Source organism: Peromyscus californicus, unplaced genomic scaffold (genome assembly GCF_007827085.1).
Source record: "Peromyscus californicus insignis strain IS unplaced genomic scaffold, ASM782708v3 Scaffold_15__1_contigs__length_86483966, whole genome shotgun sequence".
NCBI classification, from domain to species: Eukaryota; Metazoa; Chordata; class Mammalia; order Rodentia; family Cricetidae; genus Peromyscus; species Peromyscus californicus.
Window position 1 is genome coordinate 71,516,744 of NW_026294447.1, and position 20,413 is coordinate 71,537,156.

At 39.1% G+C, this 20,413-nt stretch overlaps 1 protein-coding gene across 6 annotated transcripts in view; it reads left to right on the forward strand.

The window, feature by feature from the left end:
- Positions 1 to 20,413, forward strand: part of Numb (NUMB endocytic adaptor protein) — a 110,929-nt gene that overhangs the window by 25,676 nt on the left and 64,840 nt on the right. For all 6 annotated transcript variants that reach the window (XM_052739360.1, XM_052739355.1, XM_052739358.1 and 3 more), the window contains exon 2: positions 3,162 to 3,295. The gene's annotated coding sequence lies outside the window, so the exon portion shown is untranslated. The remainder of the gene's footprint in view (positions 1 to 3,161; positions 3,296 to 20,413) is intronic.

Below are 20,413 nucleotides of genomic sequence, written 5' to 3' on the forward strand. Positions count from 1 at the left end.
AAAATGTTGCCCTGGGAGAGTGTGAGATTCTCCTAGAACTCTAAATGTCTACTTTGGATGTTAAGTTTGGTCAAATACATGTCAGCTATTCTAACCAGTACTGTGGTTTTTACATATCTGGGAAGCAGTTGTTGTACCTGTTGTCATTTCTCTGTGGTTTATTACTGTATTTAGTCTAGTTTATAATGCAGCTGTTAGAGTTGAAAGTCAAATGTCAGAAACATTAGTCTGTTCAAGAATTAGGCCAGTGAAGAAATGAACTGAAACACATTGTTGTCTAAAACTCATTTACAAATCACATCTGAAGTTGTTTTGGAATGAAATTCACTGTTGTTCTTCTGTTTTCATAAATAACATTAGCTGAGAGTAGATGGCTGTGCACAACAAGTTGTTGGTGCTCTTCAGCCTGTAACTCTACTTCATTTTTCCTTTAAAGCCATTTGAGCCCTTCCTGTATACCTCCCTAAACTCAAAGTGATAAAAGAGAGCTGGGATACAGCTCAATGACAGGCCCTAAATTCAGTTCTCAGTACCCAAAAGGTGGGGAGTGGAGAAAGAAAGAAAGAAAACTACAAAATACCCAGTGTCATCATCATTAGTAGTATTTTGCGGTGCTGGGGTTTGAACCCAGGACTTTGTAAATTAATACATACTCTTCCACTGGATTACTCCGTGTGTCAGTTTAGTGTTGCAATGCCATATTAAAAAGTCTTGGAGGGCACTGTGTATTTATGTTTAACCCACATAATAATAATAATCTCTATGTTGACAAAATTATTTGCAGCAAATGTTTCTAATTTTGGCAAAAATCTGAGTTTCATAAACAAAATTAGTTTAAAGAAATAAAGGACTTTACAGTCAGGTATCTTGATCTGTTTTATTTTGTTATTTTTTTAAGATCAAACAACTATTTTTTATTGAAAATATGTTTTTCATACAATATATTGATTAAAATTTCCCCTTCTCCAACTCCTTCCAGATCCTCCCCATCAACCCACTATCATTAGGAAAAAAAAAAATCTAGAAAAACATAATAATAAAATAGAAACAGTCTCAGCCCCACTTTCTAGTAGTTTTGTAATCTTGAAAGTTTCTAAACTCACTGTACCTCAGTTTTCCTAGTTATTTGGTTTTTTTTGTATGTTTGTTTTTTGTTTTTTCGAGACAGGGTTTCTCTGTGTAGCTTTGCGCCTCTCCTGGAACTCACTTGGTAGCCCAGGCTGGCCTCGAACTCACAGAGATCCACCTGGCTCTGCCTCCCGAGTGCTGGGATTAAAGGCGTGCGCCACCACCGCCTGGCTAGTTTTCCTAGTTATAAAATGATATTACTAATAGCTCATTTTATGAGCCATCAGGATTAAATGATTTAACTCATAGAAATTGTCTAGGAGAAACTGTCAACTAGTACCCAGTAAATGTTAGCTGCTGCCAGCCTTTTTATTCAGAAACAACACCATTATATCATTTGTGGTGAATTTGTATTTCTTCTTAACACAAGCATATTTTTATTCCAGTGTGATATATGTGGCTAATTAGACTACACATTAAAAAATTTACTGTTGGGTTAAAGCCCTAAAAATGTTTACTTTCAGATTCCGTACTGGCTAGTGTTTTGTGAACTTGAAACAAGCCAGAGTTGTTTGAGAAGAGAGAACCTCAGTTGAGAAAATCTCTCCACTAGATTGGGCTGTGGACAAGCCTGTGCACAGTGCACTTTCTTGATTAATGATTGATGTTGGAAGGTCTAGCCCACTACAGGGGGTGCTACCCCTAGGCCATTGGTCCTTCATGGTATAAGACTCCAGGCTGAACAAACCATGGGAAGCAAGCCGGTAAATAGTGTTCCGCTCTCCAGGTTCCTGCCTTGTTCCTGCCCTGACTTCCCCAGATGGTGGACTACAAGCTGAAAGATGAGATAAACCCTTACCTCCCTAAGTTGCTTTTTGGTCATGGTGTTTTATCACAGCAGTAGAAACTCTAAAATAGAAATCATAACTTTTTTTGTTGTTTTGTTTTGAGACAAGATCTCATGTAGCCTAGACTGGCGTTGAATTCACTGTGGAATTGAGGATGACTTTGAACTCCTAATTCTTCTGCCTCCATCTCCATTGTGATGGGATCATAGACATGCATTGCTTGATATTTTGAGACAGGTTGTCACTCTGTAGCTCAGGCTGGCTTGGAGCATACCATGAAGTCCAGACCTGGGTATGGTATCTCATGCCTATAATCCCAATAATGGATTTTGACTCGGTCACAACATTAAAAAAATAACTACTATGTTGTTTGTCATACTGTAATGAAAGAAGAATTTAACCTGGGAAACTAGGAAAGGCAATCGCATATTAAGCACAGTTGATAACTTTATACATATTGTCTTGTCATACCTGGTGCCTGTTTAGGTGAATTTCTGGATTTTAGGAATTGCTAATTTAATCTTCTCTTTTAAAGACAGAACTGCACCTAGGAGTGTATCAGACCTCTTAAAGCTGAGTAGTTTGACAACTGAGTCTAGACCCAGACCCCCCAAATTATAATCCGATCTCCTCAGTTTCCACCACATGAAAATTTGTGTAATAAAGAATCAGGCACAGAAAATCCATGACTTATTTAGGATCAGTAGTAGCTCTTTAGAAAGTAGAGATGGGACCAGGTAAGATAGGCACACCTGTAATCCTAGTACTTGGGTCACAAGTTTTAGACTGGCCTGGGTTCATAGGGAGACAATCGTTTAAAAAAAAAAAAAAAGGTGAAGCTGGACCTTGAATCTACAGTATCCACCCCTATTTTAGCATGACTCCCAGTTTTAGTGAAACTTGTTTCTATGTACCTTGAGAGACTGTTGATTTTCTTTCAACCTATATATTTTCATGTATTTATTGTGTGTGTGTGTGTGTGTGTGTGTGTGTGTGTGTGTGTGTGTGTGTGTGTGTGTGTATGATGGGGTGCATGCCATAGTGTACGTGTAGAAGATAGCAGAAAACTTTGTGGGGAGTTGATTCTCTAGTTCTCCTGTGGGTTCCAGAGATTAAACTCAGTCACCAGGCTTGCACTTTTCCCACTGAGCCATCTTGCCAACTGCCTTTTCAGTTTATGGGGTAGATTATGAAGGATTGAAATTGAAAAGAGATATCTATATTGAGAATTTCCTTTCCTTGCAGTTTTCAGATTTTGGAGCCTAAGGAATATTTTCCAGGGAAGACTGCCAGTGCAGACACTTTGGCAACCAAGATCTTGATACATAGCCACAGACTGGAATACTGGTGGGCCACAGTCCTCAGAAACCTTAAGACAGGTAGGTGAAAGACTGGGGAATGGAAATGTGGGTTATTAACTGCTGGAAAAGTCCTTCCTTCCTGTTTTTAATTCCATTTTATGTGTATGGGTATTTTGCCTGCATGTATGTCTGTGTACCATGTGTGTGCCTGTGCCTGAGGAGGCCAGAAGAGTGCAATGGATCTCCTGGAATTGGAGTTATAGATTATTGTGAACTACCATGTGGGTGCTGGGAATCATACCTGGGTCTAGAAGAGCAGCCAGTGCTCTCAAAGGCTGAGCTGTCTTTCCAGCACTCTCCTTGTTTTTCGTTAGATTAACTAGTTAACTGTCTTTACATTTTTAACCTTTTTTGCTTGGTAAAAACAAAGCATCCAAAAGTGGGTAATATACTTTTTGTATTATGAAATATTTGTTAAGATATTATAGTGGTAATGTGTTTATGAACTTGTATGACATATTGATTTCATTATAAGTTATTGTAGATTTAGTAGCTTTTAAAAGCATCCATCCATCCATCCATCCATCCATCCATCCATTTTGTTTTGAGATAGGGTTTTACTCTGTAGCCCTAGCTGGCCTACATCTCACTATGTAGTCCATGTTGGCCTTAAACTCACAGCGTTTCACTGCCTCTTGAGTGCTGGGATAAGAGGTGTGCGTGCGTCACTACACCTGGCAGGCGTGTTTGTTTTCCTTACATATCTGCAATTTGATTAAGATTCTTTTTTTTTTTTTTTTTTTTTTTTTAAAGATTTATTTATTTATTATGTATACAGCATGTATGATCGCAGGTCAGAAGAGGGCACCAGATCTCATTACAGATGGTTGTGAGCCACCATGTGGTTGCTGGGAATTGAACTCAGGACCTCTGGAAGAGCAGTCAGTGCTCTTAACCTCTGAGCCACCTCTCCAGCCCCTGATTAAGATTCTTGATGGGTTTGCTTGTCTTCGTGGTATGAGGTGGGATAGCTAGGAGTGTAACTCAGTGGCTAAGAACGGGAATCATTTGAATGCTTGCTCACTGCTGTGTCTGGTGGTGAATGCTGACTTGGCCGAGTCCTCAGCCTGGGCTGTTAGCCAGAACACCTATACTATACTTCTCCTCTGACTGCTTGGCTTTCTCACAGCATGGTTACTAGATTCAAGAACATCCTGAGAGAGGAGGGAGCAGGCAGATGATTTACTTGACTTAGCTTGGAAGTCACATAGTATTACTTCATTCTGGGGTTTTTTGAGACAGGGTTTCTCTGTGTAACAGTTTTGGCTGTCCTGGAACTTGCTTTGTAGACCAGGCTGGCCTTGAACTTACTAAGATCCTCCTTGAACTTACTAAGATCCGCCTGCCTCTGCCTCTTAAGTGCTGGAATTAAAGGCATCTGCCACCACTGCCCGGCTACTTCATTATGTTTTTGAGAAGTTATAAAAGTCTGTATAGGTTAGGATAATTGGGAAGTGGACATAAACCCCTCCTTTGAAGGCAGGACTATTAGTATCACATTGTAAGAGCATTTCATAGGGAATCAACTGTTCTTGCCATCTTTCAGGGATATGATTTGTCACAGTTGTATTTTTTAAATTATCTTATTTAGTGTGTGTGTGTGTGTGTGTGTGTGTGTGTGTGTGTGTGTGTGTGTGTGTGTTGGAGGGGCTTGCACAAGTTCACAGCACACATGTGGCAGTCAGAGGACAATTTTTAGGAGTCAGTTCTTTTCTTCTACCGTGGGTAACCTTGGGATTGAACTCAGGTTGTCAGATTTGGCAATATGCACCTTTTCCCACTGAGCCATCTCATAGACCCAGATAAATAATTTAATGCGTGAAGCCATGAATTTGATCCCCAGTACTGAACCTTGTAGCTATTCAGATATGGTGGCACACACTGTAATCTCAGTACTTGGGAGGCAGAGGCAGGTAGATTGCTGCAAGTTTTAGTCCATTCTGTATGCATAGTAAGTTCTAAATCAGCCAAAGCTACACAGCAAGACTTTGTCTCAAAATATGTGTGTGCACGCGCTTGTATGTAGGCATGCTCTAAGTGTTGTACGTATTTATAATCCCAACACCATAGAGATGGAGACAGGAGGATTGAGGGTTTAAGGTCAGCCTGCCTGGCTGCAATATATGACCCCCATTTCAAAAAACCAAAGAAAGAATTGGGACTGGAGAAATGGCACAGTGGTTAAGAACACTTGTTGTTTTTGCAGAGGACCCAGGTTCAATTTCCAGCACCCACATAGTGACTTATAACCATTTGTAATTCCAGTTCCATAGGATCTGATGCCTTCTTCTGACCTTCTTTGGCACCAGACATACACATGGTGCAATACATGCATGCATGCAGAATACTCATATACATAAAATAAAATAAATCTAAAAAAAATGTTTAAGCTCGGCATGGTGGTGCACACCTCGGGAGGCAGAGGCAGGCCAGTTTCTTGAGTTCCAGGCCACCCTGGTCTACAGAGTGGGATTCAGGACAGCCAGGGATACATACAGAAACCTTGTCTTGAAAAAGCAACCAACCAACTAACCAAACAAACAAACAAACATTCTCCCTCCCCCCAAAACAGGGGAAAGCTTGGGGCCTCAGATCTAGACAAGGAGTCACAGGTAAGTTGGGACACTGAGACTGGAAATAATAAATTGTCTTTCTCAGGAAGAGCCCTCAATTGATTATCCAATATCCAGGGTCCTGAGATCATAAAATGAACAGTATACGTACTGAGCAGGTTGTACTTAGGAATACATACACGCACACATGCATGCATGCACAAATGTATGTGTATGTATACAACAAAGAAGCCATACATTTGTGAGTGAGCCAAGGGGTTGCATGGGAGGAGTTGGAGGAAAGAAAAGGAAGCGGGGAGTGATGTAATTATGATATCAAAAAAATTTTAGAACTGGGCATCGGTGGCACACGCCTTTAATCCCAGCACTCAGGGAGGCAGAGCCAGGCAGATCTCTGTGAGTTCGAGGCCAGCCTAAAAATCAAAAAAAAAAAGAGAAAAAAAATTAAATTAAAAAAAATAGACGAAAAACAAAATAAAAAGTTTATTTTTAAAAACCAAAGGAGAAATATATAATAAATGAAAAAGATGAGCATTCAATAAAAATTTGAGTTGTTCTTGTCTAAAATTATTAGGACTCTCGAGGAGTAAAATTCGAATATACATAACCATACATATATGATTTATAAAAGAATTTTGTTAGATTGTCTTACACAGTTGAAGTCTGTCTAGTCAGTTCAACAGTGGCCATGTGCATGCTTAGACAGACAGATTCCAAGTAGCTTTTCAGTCCAAGAAGTAGGAAGTAAGAACGAGAGGGATCAGTGATGCAGCCCGAGTTGGAGGCTGAGGAGGGCCTGGAAGTCCCCTGCAGGTACTGGTGTGAGTCTGTATGGAAAGCTAAAGAACTGGAGTCTGATGTCCAGGTGGTGGCAGCAGCAGTAGACCATTCACTCAGGAAGAATAGAGTTGGCACACACTGCCTGGCTTCCTTCCACCTTTTGTTCCATCTTGCCATGCATTGCCACCACCACCCCAGCCTGTTAGAAGTGCCCCTATGTTGAGGGCAGGGTTTTTCTCCGTAGCTGCTGCTCTGTGTGTCAGTCATCTCTAGAAATGCTCTCACAGACATACTTAGAAGTATGCTTTCCTAAATGTTTTAGGTGTTTATTCATCTAATGGAGTTGACAGTTAAATTGACAATGAAGGTGACAGTTAAAATTAATTATTGAAATGCCTAAATAGAAAGAGAAGAAATGGAGTTTGGATTTTATTTTGTGCTGACAAAGTAATGAATACACAGCTGTAATTAAAAGCAGAGATAGGGCTGGAGAGATGGCTCAAAGGTTTAGAGCACTGGCTGTTCTTCCAGAGGTCCTGAGTTCAATTCCCAGCAACCACATGGTGGCTCACAACCATCTATAATGAGATCTGGCGCCCTCTTCTGGCCTGCAGGCTGAACACTCACTGTATACATAATAAATAAATAAATCTTAAAAAAAAAATTAAAAAAAAAAAGCAGAGATAGAAGTGTACAAACAAGACAAAGTATAAGATCTATAACTTGGACTTTGTTTTCTTCTTTTTCCAGAATATGCTAGTAATTTTACAGTCTGCTTGGAGTTTTCTCCCTTATTTTAATAATTTGAGACTTATTTGAGGAATTGGTGTCCAATTTAAATTTGAAAAACTAGTGTCAGCTTAACGACACACATCAAGTTTTTCTTGTCTCTGCTTCCTTTATAAAAAACTGTATGCTCTCTTCTTAGAATTGAACAATCTTACTTGGTAAATTTCTAGCAAATTAAAAAAAAAATTCAGTGGTACAAGAAAACTTACAGAGTCTTATAATGGTTGGTTGGTTGTCTTATTGATGAAAGTTCCCAATTCTATAACTTTCCTGGGACACAGTATACCTAGTTTGAATGCAACACTATGATATTGTTAGATAATGCTCCAGTCATTACATAGAGTTCTGTGTCCAGTTTTACAGTTTAGTTTGGTGGAAGAAGAAAGGTAAGATAAGATATACCAGAATGGGGGGTTTCCTAACATTTTTGTTTTAACTTTTATTTTGAAATGGTTTTCGATTCACAAGAAGTTAATCAAGAAAGCAATGAAGTGCTCAGTACCCTGTTCTTCCACAGGCATTATACATTACAAAGGTATAGTGGCTATCAGAGCTAGGAAAATAATATTAACTGCAATTTATTAGGAAACCTTTCAGATATAGACAAGGTTGTACAGAATAGTATATTGACCATCTTTGTATTCCTACTGATAATTCAATAATTTTTTTAAAATTACATTTATTTGTATGTGTGTGTGTGTGTGAGAGAGAGAGAGACAGACAGACAGACAGACATAGACATGAACATGCCTTGATAAAGGGGTGGAGGTCAGAGGACAATGTACAGGAGTCTTTTGCCTTCTATCATGTGGATCCTAGGGATTGAACTTAGGTCCTGAGGCTTGGTGACAAGTGCCCTTTATTTACAGAGTCATCACCAGCACACAATGGTATTTCCTCAGTGCTATTTAGTGCATCATTTAGGCCTAGTATATTTCTATGTGGTGGTTTAATTCTTCATATAGAGGACTGGGTTATTGTTTCATTATCTCCCTTGTTGCAGAAAAGAAAAACAAGGTTTTCTTTTGTAAAGTTGTCCAAAGTAGTGTGTCTAATCAGCAAAGAAGTACAGTCTGGATGTATATATCCAACAAGCAGTTAGAACTAGAGACGATTGTATCAAGACTATAAGATCTGGGCCGCCAAGAAGGCCCAGTGAGCAGAGGTGCTTACCACCAAGCCTGACTGTGGTGATTTGAAAGAAAATGACCCCCATAGGGGCACTCTTAGGAGGTGTGGCTTTGCTAGAGGAAGTGTGCCAGCTTTGAGGTCTCCTATGCTCAAGCTGTGCCCAGTGTGGCACAGAATTTCCTTCTGCTGCCTGCAGATCAAGATGTAGAGCTCTCTCAGCTCCTTCTCCAGCATCATGTCTGCCTGCACGCAGAGCATTCTTATCTTCCCAAGCTCCTACCAAAATGGCCTATTAGACTCTACTTAAGGTATTCATGGTACTTAAGATATTTCAGCCAGTAATTCCAAACTCTTTCTACACTCCACTTCCAAAGACCTAAGAGCCACATGATGAGATTTAGTGCAGCAGTGACCCCACTTCTGATTCCAGTTTTCTGTATGTTCCCTTTCTAATTACTACTGTTACTGTGGTCAAATACCAGCAAAAGCAGTTTCAAGGAGAACGGGTTTCCTTTGGTTCCCAGTTTGAGGACACCTCCATCCTAGTGGGGAAGACACGGCAGCAGGAGACTGGCAGCTAGTCACTGAGGATCGCTAATGCTCCTGCTCAGCGAGTGACTCTTCCTACCTCAGTTAAGCTGTCTAGGGAACCCTCACAGCCATGCACAGAGGCTTGTTTCTTTGATGATTTTAGATGTTGACAGTCAATATTAGCTATTATACGAGGCAGTAATGTCATGGTGGTTGTACATGGTGCCACCATCTGTTTTCTGACTGGGAAGTGAATAAAAGAGGAAGAGGAAGGAGCTCGTGTCCCCATCCACTTAAAGGACTTCCTTCAATGATCAGAAGATTTCTCATTCGGTCTCACCTCTAAAAGTCCCATAACTTCAGTTGTAGAGCATTTGCCTAGCATGTACTCGACCCTGGGTTCCAAACTCTATCACAGTAAAAAAAAAAAAAAATTGGTCAGGCTTTTAACACATAGACCTTTGAGAGACATTTAAGATCCAGACTATAGTAACCAGATGCCTGTAGGGAGCACAGTTGGCCCTGCTTGGCGATCACTAGTCTACGTGCAAGCACAGTAAATACACTTAAGTTCTGCATTAAAGCTTAGTGACTTAGTTCATAATTGGTGATCTAGCACTTGTGAATATACTGATCTCTGATCTGCTGGTAGTTTGCTTGAGGCCAGATAAAGTAAAATAAAACTCCTATGTTTGCTGTTTGATAGATTTTTGACCAGTGTACATGTAAAGAAATATTTTTCTCTTTCTTTATGGGTCCTCCAACAGACTAGTTCATTTGCCTGATGGTTTGAGTTCTGTAGGTAGCAGGTGAGAACAAATCCCATTATGCAAATGCTTTTCAATGTTTTTCTAATGTTTCATTGGCCATATCCAATGAGCATAGCCAAGCCAGAATTCTCAAGGAGTAGAGATAGATTCCATCTCTTTTTTTTTTTTTTGGTTTTTCGAGACAGGGTTTCTCTGTGCAGCTTTGCGCCTTTCCTGGTACTCACTTGGTAGCCCAGGCTGGCCTCGAACTCACAGAGATCCGCCGGCCTCTGCCTCCCGAGTGCTGGGATTAAAGGCGTGCGCCACCACCGCCCGGCAGATTCCATCTCTTGATGTGAGGAATAGCAAAGCCACATTGTGAAGAGTTACAGATAAAGAATAGGAGGAATTACTGTGGCCAGTTTTGCTCACAATTTACTGATTTTTTTCTATGCCTTACAGCTCTTTCATTCCAGTTATTATTCCCATATAGTCTTTCTTGTTATGATTTCATTGTTTTTGAAATAATCCAAGGTTATTTAAATAATTTTACCCATGTTTCTTCTTTGTAGTGCTTTATTTCTTTCCTGTTATCATGCTTCCATCTGAAATTTTCTTAATAGACAGCTTTTTTTATTTTGCCTTAATTGTTTTTTTTGTTGTTTTGTTTTTCGAGACAGAGTTTCTCTGTGTAACAGTCCTGGCTGTCCTGTAACTCACTCTGTAGACCAGGCTAGCCTTGAATTCAGAGATATGCCTGCCTCTGCCTCCCGAGTGCTGGGACTAAAGGCATGTACCACCACTACCCAACTTGCCTTAATTTTTGAAGGATCTGTCCATCAGACATAGAATTCCTTGTTCGAAGTAATTTTCTTTAAACTGTTCAAGTATATCATTCTATTGTATTCTTAGTTCATTGTTTTGGTTAAAGGAGCCATGTTTTTGTTTTGTTGTGCTTTAAGTTAAGACACTTGAAGTCCATCACTGATACTTGTCTTTTGCCAAGTTTGTCCTACCTCTTCTAATATTGTTTCAGCTTTACTTGTTCATTTTCTTCTGTATTCTAGATATCTGTGTGTTAAATCATTCCTTGAGTTCCATGTGTCTCTCATGCTGTTTTCCTTTAAAAACAAACAAACAAGTTCTTATAAATCCCAGGCCAGCCTCCACTCACTATGCAGTCAAGAATGACTGGTATTTCTGATCCTCCTGCCTCCAGCTCTTTGGTGCTGGACTTAGAGGCTGGTGCCACTGTGCCTGTTTCATGCAGTGTTGGAGACTGACCGCAGGGCTCCCTGCGTTGCTAGGCAAGCACTCTACAGCTGAGCTGCATCCCTGGCCACTTTCATGCTGTTTCTGTACTTTCCAACCTTTTCCCCTCATGCTTCATCTGTTTGGTTTGTCCAGATGCATTTTCTAGTTCACTTAATGTTCAATCTACTGCTAAAGGCATCTGTTATACTGATATTATATAGTGTGTATTTTTTAGTTCTAGAATTCCAGGTTGTTTTTGTCTTTGTTGTTGTTGTTTGTTTGTTTTTATAGATTCCAGTTCTCTGGTAAATCTTGTCACCTATTTTCCTAAACATACTAATCATAGTTATTTTCAAGTCTGTACTTGGTAATTGCAGTGTTTAGATCCTTTTGTTATTTTTGTTCTCTTTTTCTGTTGTCTGCTTTTTCTCTTGACTTTCATTCATTTGGTCTTGTCTTAACTTTTCTGGTAATTTTTCAAATGAATGTCAAAACTTGTACATGCGGAATGATAGATTCTGTTGATGATATGGCTCATTAGAGAAGATTTAATTTTCTTCTGATGGTAGTTAAAAGTAGAAGCAAGTGACCTTGATTCGTAGGCTTGAGCCTTTGTTTTAGGCTTCTCAAGGGCTGGTTTAAATCCAATTTCCATTTGCTTCAAGTGTTGCTCCTCAGAGGTATCAAATGGAACCCTGGGGTGTTTGCCAGGACCTTTCTTTTTGACAGATCTTGAACTCTTCATTTTTTTCTCTTAGTCAATGTGAAGGCTCTATTTGTTTATTTTATTTATTTTTATACTTTAAAATAGGCAGTTTGCTTAATTTTTGACGTCTTGCCTCACCCAGGTTAGAATTCACTAAATTACTCTGAGGACAGAAGCAATATTGGATGTCTAGAGTTATTTTCCTGTGATTGCTTTTTCTCTGGATTTTTAGCCCCTGTGCTGGCTAGTCTTTTGTCAACTTGACACACAAACTAGAGTCATCTGAAAGGACTCCATAAGATCTGGCTGAAAGGCATTTTCTCAATTAGTGATTGATAGGGGAGGTCCAGCCCATTGTGGGTGGTTCCATGCCTGGGCCTAGTGGTCCTGGGTTTTATAAGAAAGCAGGTTGAGCAAGCCAGTAAGCAGCACTCCTCCATGGCCTCTGCATCAGCTCCTGCCTCCGGGATCCTGCCCTGCTTGAGTTCCTGTCCTGACTTCCTTCAAAAATGAACAGTGCAGTGGAAGTGTAAGCTGAATAAACCCTTTCCTTCCCAACCTGCTTTTTGGTCATGGTGTTTCATTGAAGTACTAGAAACCCTAACAAAGACAGCCCCTCACATCCTGCCTGTTTCAGCAGCTTTGAACTCTGACTTCTGTCTCTGCAGCTGCCTTAAGACTTAGAGAAGCTCTTACCCATAGTCGATCCTTCAGAAAAGGTAGTGGAAAGTGCCAGACTTCCTCTATATTTTGTTTTTCTCTAATATACTTTATAATCCCAATTGCTTTGTCCCTTTATTTGTTTTAGACTTTTTATTTTTAATTACTTATGTAGGGCTAGGGAACTGCCTGGGTGGCCAGAAAATGGTGTCAGATCCCCCAGGGCTGGAGTTGTGAGCTCCCTGATGTGGGTGCTATGACCTGAACTCAGGTCCTCTACAAGAGCAGTAAGAAGCACTCTTAATTGTTGAGCGTCTCTAGCGTCTTTGTTTTAAGTAAAGTTCCTATAGTTTTTCTTACCAGAATTGATTGGATGGAAGGTATTCTGTATCTCAGCTTATTAAGAATTTAACAAATAATATTGATAACATAAAATAACAAATTAATAGTTTAAACATATGTTGATTCACTAATTTGATATATCAGAATCCTGCCATCATACAACTTACATTCTTGTAGGGAAAGCAGTTATTGAGTACTCACTTTTTAATTTAAAATTGTAATAAACAGGAAAGGAGCAGCTCATTGTATTATAAACTTATAGAGGTAGCCGGCTTGGTTACAGTATGGAGGTGGTTAAGGGCAGCTACTTTGAAGAAGTGATATTTGAGCAGAGCTCCGAAGGATGCACAGATTAACTTCAGGAAAAGTAATGGCTTGTGAGAACTATGAATTGAAGACTTTGAGGTGAGAAGCATGGCAGGTTTAAAGTTTCAAAGAAGGCTGGGATGCTTGGTCTGATAAGTAAAGGCTAAATCATGCTAGACTTTGTAAGCCACAGCAAGGATTTTCTTACAGTTTTCCTTTTTCTTCCAGCTCTAATCTGATCGTTAATCTGACTCTACTTTTTCCTTAGTCGCCTCTGTCCCGAGACAGACTTGCTGTGGATATTGATTGCTCTGTATGCTGTGAATGTGTTGCTCTGATTTGGTTGATAAATAAAATGCTGATTGGCCAGTAACCAGGCAGGAAGTACAGTATAGGCAGGACAAGCAGAGAGGAGAATTCTAGGGACAGGAAGGCTGAGTCAGGAGACACTGCCAGCCACTGCCATGAGAAGTAAGATGTAAAGTACCAGTAAGCCACAAGCCATGTGGCAACTTATAGATTAATAGAAATGGGTTAATTTAAGATTTAAGAGCTAGATAGCAAGAAGCCTGAGCCATTAGGCCAAACAGTTTAAATAATATAAGTGTCTGTGTGTTTATTTGGGTCTGAGTGGCTGCGGCCCAGGCAGGACTGGAGATAACTCCAGCTACACAGACTTACTTATTTATTCTATAGAATTATATTAGGTATCTTTTATTGGTAAGGTTCTAAATTTGGTACTATAGTAGATTCAAGAAAATGTGGATATATCTGCAGTGCTGGGGCTCGAATGTGCTCAGCCTAAAGAGTTACTTTAGAATCAAACTAAGTTTAATGTTACTTGTAACTCCATGGTTTTCTTTTTTCTTTTTTAAAGGTATCAATAAATGGTTGTTATTTTTTAAGTTTTTAAATTTATTCTTTGAGAATTTCATATGTGTGTACATTGAAATAAGATCATAAACATTTTTTTTTTCCTTTCTAATTCCTCCCAGATCCATCCTAACATATGTCCCTCCCAATTTCTTGTCCTATTATTTTTTAAATAATCAGCTAAATCCAGTGCTGCCTATAAGTGTATGGTTGTGAGACCATGTACTGGATCTTGGGCAGCTTACCAGTGGTCAACACCCTGAAGAAGGATTCTCACTCCCTCAGCAGCCATCAGATTCTGTTAGCTCCTCATCTTGGTAGCCCTTCCCCCATCCATGCTAGAATTGTGATCTTGTGTACATCTTATTCAGATAACCACAGCTTCTGTGCATTTGTGAGTGTATCAGCTGTGTCATGTACAGAAGACAGTATTTCACAGCACATTTTCCAATCCTCTGGCCCTTATAATTTTTCAATAATGAAAGACATTTGCAATATAAATGATGGATGAAGGATGGCTTTCCACACTCCATGAAGACAGTCTCCAATGCAATATGTAACTGACAAACATCAGATGAGAAAGCAGAGGGGAGATATGATCGTGGATTTCATACACAAACTCTGTAAAGTAATTATGGGTGCTCTAATGGTCCAACATAATCTTGTGAGAAGGTAACTTTTCGCTGTGTAGGAATACAGGAACCGGGCTTAATTATCTCCAGCAGCAGTCGGTAATCCACATACTTCTTTATAATCAACTCAGGAAACAACATGAGCCCTGAACACATCTGTATTAGTAGTACAAGAAGTATGGATGAAGAGCCAGCCATCTCTGTCACAAATAATCAGATGCTTTACCTTACTCATGAACAGGAATATAATAAAAGCAGGCAGTAATTTGTCATTCATTATTTTTGTTAAAAAAAAAAAAAAGAAAGAAATTTGTCATTTACCAAGTATTGCCCAAGAGATAACAAGAATTCTCAGGTTCTCAGAAGAGTTTTCAGTTAGTACAGCTTTAAAACGTATAATTATTTTAGAGAAGTTTCAGATTTCTGACAAATAGTATCCTTATTTGACCCACATGCTCTTTGCCCCTTGTGGTTTGAAAATGGCCCCCATAGGGTCATATATTTGAATGCTTAGTCACCAGTTAGTGGAACTATTTGGGAAGGACTGGGAGATGACACCCTGTTGGAGGTGTGTTACTGGGGGTGGCCCTCGAGGTTTCAGAAGCCCACAACAGGCCCAGTGTCTGTCTTACTCTGCCTGTGGACCAGGATGTAAAGTAACTCCGTGATTTTCAATCCATTAGTTTCTCTTAACCTGGAGTAAATGCAGATGAACCTAAATGAAGTGTTGCTGTGCAAGTAACTGTTCAGTCCTGGTGAGACTCTCGGTCAAAAGGTGCAAAAAATCTGAAGAGCTGCTATAGAAGGTTACATGCTAAAGAGGCCTGACAGCTGTAATCCATGGCCCTGAACATATTCTGAACTAGGGAAATAACTCTAAGGCAAATAATTTTATAGAAAGTGTCACGTAGTTGTAATACTGATTTGTTTAGTTGAACTGTGATTATCTAAGCAAATATCCTCATTCCTAAGAAAATATAGGGAAATGCTTAGGGCTAAGTGGTACGGTGTCTGCAACTCATTTTCACATTTTTTTTGTTTGTTTTTTGTTTTTGAAAGTGTGAGAAAGTTAATCGCAGCACTCAGGGGGCAGATGTAGATGGATCTCTCTGAGTTCTAGGCCAGCCAAGGATACCTGTCTCAAGGGAAGGAAAGAAAGAGTGTGAGACACACTGATAGAGTAAGTAGGACAAAATACAGTTTTATAAAGTTTCCTCTACTCTGAGGTTATATAAAACCAAAAGTTTATCTTAAAACTCCTAAATTAACATCTCTTTTATGTATCTGCATTGCAAAGAACTTTGAAATTATATAGAGAATGATTGGTTGGTTGGTTTTGTGTTTTTTTAGACAAAGTCTCATGTAGCCAAGACTGATTCTGAATTCCCGACATAGTTGATGTACCTTGAACCCCTGATTCCTTTTCCTCCTCTTAAGTGCTAGGGTTATACAAGTGTATCACCATGCCCAATGTAATTTATTTTTAAAAAGACAAAAAATAGTTCTCATTATTTAAAAAGATAGTGTTGTATGAATGACCAGTCATGTAGAAAAATCCTAAGTTAGTAATAAAGAACAGAAGAACCTGAGTTTTTTGTTTTTTGTTCTGTTGTTGCCTCAAGGACCTGTGTTCTATATTAATTTGCCCCAAATGTCTATAAAATAGATATTTTGAGGATTTCTTAAACATTTCCTGTTTAACTAATATGCTTTCTTACAAAATAATACTTGTAAAAATTGGATTTGGATGGCTTTTGTTTTACACAAATACTTCTATGAATTTATTTTTAAATTTTTAAGCCAAGTTATGGTGACACATGCTAGTAGTAACCCCTGAACCCAAGAGGACTGTGAGTTTGAGGACAGCGTGAGCTACATTCAAAACCCCACCCAAGAAACAAGTAAGATACAAATGTTGATGCTTACTGAAGAATTAAGATTCTGAATACAGCATAGGGACAGTTTATCTTTTTATTTGTAAAATGCTAGAAAGGATTCAACATGATATGCAGTTGTAATGAGAAATCTAGAATAGTATTATTTGTCAAATATTTGAGAGTTTACCATGTTCAAAATTGTGGTTTGTGTTAGGAGGAGGAATGAAAATAAATGAGCTGTGTTCTTTTCAGGCAGGCAGTTGAGACAGTGCTTATGACAGAAAAAACATTAAGTAACATGGATGAAATATAGTTAGTCGTGGAAGATGGGAGAAGAGGTAGCACTGAAGTATGAACTTGAACAAGAAGGAGGATTTGAGTGTGTTACATGTGACAAAGAAGGGCATCCAGGCAGAGGGAACCAAATGGGTGCAGCAGGGAGAGCACTGTATGAGACTACGGGTAATAGAGCTTCCCCTTGAGGAGGGAGGAGAAAAATAGGAGAACTAATTCTTCAGTTCTGCACATATTCTATACCAAATACTGTGCATTTATTTTCTTACTTAAATGTTACAACTTTACCAGCTTTTTGTAGGGGAAGGAGATTGAGACAGAGTCTCACTATTTAGCTTTGGCTGGTCTAGAGCTCACTGTGTAGGCTAGGCTGGCTTTAAGTTTACACAGATCTGCCTGTCTCTGCCTCCTGGGTCCTGAAATTAATTTTATTTAAACCAGGTGAAAATGAATTGCAGACTTTGTATGGTTTTAGCCCTAAACCTTGGGATTAAAGGCATATACCACTATGCCTAGCACAGCTTTATAATTTTTATTTTTTTATATTAAAGAGTTCAAATCGTAAATAAGTTGTCTGATGTTTGCTACTGTTGACATTGAAATTCAAATTCAGATTTGTTTTAAGATTGTGCTTCCGGTTTTTTCAGAAGTTGATTTTAAAAACTTAAAACCATGGGATCTTGACTATCAGTTTGACTGGATTGAGAGTCCCCTAGATGACACATTTCTGGATGTGTCCATGAGAGGGTTGCCAGAGTGATTTAACTGAGGAGAGAAGACCCATCTTCTGTGACTAGCTTAAAATTTTATACTGAGAAACTTGAAAGGCGAACAGAAAACACGTTTTCTGCAAGCAGAGTGCCCTCATTCATTTCTCTTTTTCCTGTCACTAGCCACAGCAGGCTTCCCTCCCACGATGGATGTGCTCTCAAACTGTGAGCCAAAGCAAACCTTCCTTAAGTTACTTTTGTTGGGTATTTTGTCAGAGCAGTGAGAGAAAAAACTAACACAGAAATTGGTATCAAGGAGTGGGCTCCTATGATAAACCTCACCACATGACTTGTAGGCTTTTGTATCATTTGCAGGAGGAATGTAGAAGAACTCCACACTAGAATGTAGAATTTAGAAGAGCTCCAAGCTAGAATGTAGAATGTAGAAGAACTCCAAGCTAGAATGTAGAATGTAGAAGAACTCCAAGCTAGAATGTAAAATGTAGAAGAACTCCAAGCTAGAATGTAGAATGTAGAAGAACTCCAAGCTAGAATGTAGAATGTAGAGAAGAACTCCAAGCTAGAATGTAGAATGCAGAAGAACTCCAAGCTAGAATGTAGAATGTAGAAGAACTCCAAGCTAGAATGTAGAATGTAGAAGAACTCCAAGCAGAGCCTAATGGGAGTATGAAAGACTAGAATGCCAAGAGAAATATGGACAGTGGAGACCTAGCTCGTAAGGGCTTTTTTCTTTCTTTTTTTTTTTTTTTCAAGTGGTTTGTAAAGTAGTAAAAGTGAATGAATAGACTGTTACTTCAAATGTATTTTCTGTTAGTCTTTCACGTTTCTTAATATAAAATTTTAAGGTAGTTGAGGTCAATGGAAATTTAACAATATTGTTATTGTTGTCGATCTCCTTTTCAAAAATATCCTTAGATTTATTTAGTACATTTTTATTTTCTACTTTTCTCATAGTTAATAGTAACCAACAGTCAGTATGCACCTTGTTGACAAAAGGATAATGATTTTATTTAATTTATCTATATACTCAGAAGTTAGGGTTGTTAGAGTTCCACTTTTCAGTGTTTTTTATCTTTCAAGAAACCTTTCTTCATTTTTCTCTAACTCAGTAATCTCAACTTCCTTTTTTTTTTTTTTTTTTTTTTGGTTTTTCGAGACAGGGTTTCTCTGTGTAACTTTGCGCCTTTCCTGGAACTCGCTTTGGAGACCAGGCTGGCCTCAAACTCACAGAGATCCTCCTGGCTCTGCCTCCCGAGTGCTGGGATTAAAGGCGTGCGCCACCACTGCCCGGCTCAATTTCCTTTTAAAGCAAGTAGCAATGTGTTTCTTTCTAAATGCATTTTAATGTATATAGGTTTTTATTTTTATGTATTTTCTGGATTGTGAGAACTTGGGGATTGGAGATGATATCACTGTTCTTCTATACTCCTGAGACTGAATATTGTAGTTATATTATACATAGTAGATGTTCCATAACTATTTGATCTGAATTGTTCTTAGTCTTGAAAACCATTTTATAGCTTAATTTGCATGCATAATAGCTCTCACAAACCAGAGACCTTCAATGTACAGATTTCCATTTTGGTGCTGGCGAGATAGTTCAGTAGGTGAAGATACCTGTTGCACAAACCTGTTCATCTGACCCAAGTTCAATTACTAGAACCCACGTAAAGGTGGAAGAGAGAACTGATTCCATAAAGTTGTCCCTTGACTTCCACACACAGAATGGCACATATGCTCACACACCTCATATGAACACACACACTGATCATTAATAAAATATTTTTTAAGAACAGATTCCTGGGGCTGGAGAGATGCCTTGGTGGTCAAGAGCACTGCCTGCTCTTGCAGAGGACCTGAGTTTGGCTCTTAGCCGTCCATAACTCCAGTTCTAGGAGATCTGATGCCCTCTTTTGACCTCTACAAGCACCAGGCATGCATGTGGTGCACATACACATACAGGTAAAACACTCATACACATAGAATAAAATAAATGAATCTAGGGGCTGGAGAGATGGCTCAGAGGTTAAGAGCACTGCTTGCTCTTCCAAAGGTCCTGAGTTCAATTCCCAGCAACCACATGGTGGCTCACAACCATCTGTAATGAGATCTGGTGCCCTCTTCTGGCCTGCAGGAATATGTGCACTGTATATATAATAAATAAATAAATTTAAAAAAAAAATAAATAAATGAATCTAAACCAGATTTTACAAAACAAATTTCCTTTCACCATTGTTTCATGTGTGAAAATCTAATCCTTGTTCTTTTTTTTTTTTTTTGGTTTTTCGAGACAGGGTTTCTCTGTGTAGCTTTGCGCCTTTCCTGGAACTCACTTGGTAGCCCAGGCTGGCCTCGAACTCACAGAGATCCGCCTGGCTCTGCCTCCCGAGTGCTGGGATTAAAGGCGTGCGCCACCACCGCCCGGCTAATCCTTGTTCTTAACTATAACTCTATAATATTTATCCTTTACTGGACATACATACCAGGGGGCACTGGAAGAAAATCAAATTATAAGTGACTTTTTAACACACAGCAAAGCTCCTGTTTGCTACAAGAAAATGAATTTTTTTTTTTTTGCCTTAGTTGATATGAAAAAGGAAAAAAAAATGGGTAAGACTTTAAGATTAATCATGGAGATCCCTGTCATTTTGAGTAGGTTTCCCTTGCATTCCACAACTCTGAGTCCATTTTCTACTCTTTCTGTTTTTCTTCTATTAAAATTCCTTCCTGAAAGTGCCAGGAATTGATCCTTTTTGACACAGACCTTCCTCTTTTGTGTCCCTTGGTCCCTTGATCTTCCCTTTTCTGTTTCATTGCCAGGATCCAGTGATCGGGCTCGGTGTCTGTCTCAGCTGTGGACTAGCATAGGCCTGCAAAGCCCTGAGTCTGTCCCTGATGCTGCAGAAAC